Here is a 2227-nt window from a genome sequence, read left to right as displayed (position 1 = left end):
CAATACCCCCTTCTCCCTAGTGTCACCCACATGGCCGCAATATCCCCTTCTCCCTAATGTCACCCACATGGCCGCAATACCCCCTTCTCCCTAGTGTCACCCACATGGCCGCAATACCCCCTTCTCCCTAGTGTCACCCACATGGCTGCAATACCCTCTTCTCCCTAATGTCACACACATGGGCGCAATACCCTCTTCTCCCTAATGTCACACACATGGGCGCAATACCCCCTTCTCCCTAATGTCACCCACATGGCCGCAGTACCCTCTTCTCCCTAATGTCACACACATGGCCGCAATACCCCCTTCTCCCTAGTGTCACCCACATGGCCGCAATACCCTCTTCTCCCTAGTGTCACCCACATGGCCGCAATACCCCCACATGGCCGCAAAACCCCCTTCTCCCTAGTGTCACCCACATGGCCGCAATACCCCCTTCTCCCTAGTGTCACCCACATGGCCGCAATACCCCCTTCTCCCTAGTGTCACCCACATGGCCGCAATACCCTCTTCTCCCTAATGTCACCCACATGGCCGCAATACCCCCTTCTCCCTAATGTCACCCACATGGCTGCAATACACCCTTCTCCCTAGTGTCACCCACATGGCTGCAATACCCTCTTCTCCCTAGTGTCACACACATGGCCGCAATACCCCCTTCTCCCTAATGTCACCCACACGGCCGCAATACCCCCTTCTCCCTAATGTCACCCACACGGCCGCAGTACCCTCTGCTCCCTAATGTCACACACATGGCCGCAATACCCTCTGCTCCCTAATGTCAACCACACGGCCGCAGTACCCCTTCTCCCTAGTGTCACCCACACGGCCGCAATACCCCCTTCTCCCTAGTGTCACCCACACGGCCGCAATACCCTCTTCTCCCTAGTGTAACCCACACGGCCGCAATACCCCCTTCTCCCTAATGTCACCCACATGGCCGCAATACCCCCTTCTCCCTAGTGTCACCCACATGGCCGCAATACCCCCTTCTCCCTAATGTCACCCACATGGCCGCAATGCCCCCTTCTCCCTAGTGTCACCCACATGGCCGCAATACCCCCTTCGCCCTAGTGTCACCCACATGGCCGCAATACCCCCTTCTCCCTAATGTCACCCACATGGCTGCAATACCCCCTTCTCCCTAGTGTCACCCACATGGCTGCAACACCCCCTTCTCCCTAGTGTCACCCACATGGCCGCAATACCCCCTTCTCCCTAGTGTCACCCACATGGCTGCAATACCCTCTTCTCCCTAATGTCACCCACATGGCCGCAATACCCTCTTCTCCCTAGTGTCACCCACATGGCTGCAATACCCCCTTCTCCCTAGTGTCACCCACATGGCTGCAATACCCTCTTCTCCCTTCTGTCACCCACATGGCCGCAATAACCCTTCTACCTAATGTCACCCACATGGCTGCAATACCCTCTTCTCTCTAGTGTCACCCACACGGCAGCAATACCCTTTTCTCCCTAGTGTCACCCACATGGCAGCAATACCCTCTTCTCCCTAGTGTCACCCACACGGCCGCAATACCCTCTTCTCCCTAGTGTCACCCACATGGCCGCAATACCCCCTTCTCCCTAATGTCACCCACATGGCAGCAATACCCTCTGCTCCCTAATGTCCCCCACATGGCCGCAATACCCCCTTCTCCTTAGTGTCACCCACATGGCTGCAAAACCCTCTTTTCCCTAGTCTCACCCACATGGCTTTAATACCCTCTTCTCCCTAGTGTCACCCACACGGCCGCAATACCCTCTTCTCCCTAGTGTCACCCACATGGCAGCAATACCCTCTTCTCCCTAGTGTCACCCACACGGCCGCAATACCCTCTTCTCCCTAGTGTCACCCACACGGCTGCAAAACCCTCTTTTCCCTAGTCTCACCCACATGGCTCTAATACCCTCTTCTCCCTAGTGTCACCCACACGGCCGCAATACCCTTTTCTCCCTAGTGTCACCCACATGGCAGCAATACCCTCTGCTCCCTAATGTCCCCCACATGGCCGCAATTCCCCCTTCTCCCTAGTGTCACCCACATGGCTGCAAAACCCTCTTTTCCCTAGTCTCACCCACATGGCTCTAATACCCTCTTCTCCCTAGTGTCACCCACACGGCCGCAATACCCTCTTCTCCCTAGTGTCACCCACATGGCAGCAATACCCTCTTCTCCCTAGTGTCACCCACACGGCCGCAATACCCTCTTCTCCCTAGTGTCACC

The sequence above is a fragment of the Taudactylus pleione genome, unplaced genomic scaffold (assembly GCF_031769625.1).
Source record: "Taudactylus pleione unplaced genomic scaffold, aTauple2 ptg001439l, whole genome shotgun sequence".
NCBI lineage: Eukaryota > Metazoa > Chordata > Amphibia > Anura > Myobatrachidae > Taudactylus > Taudactylus pleione.
The sequence above is the reverse complement of the archived record's forward strand: the minus strand, read 5'-3'. Positions refer to the sequence as shown.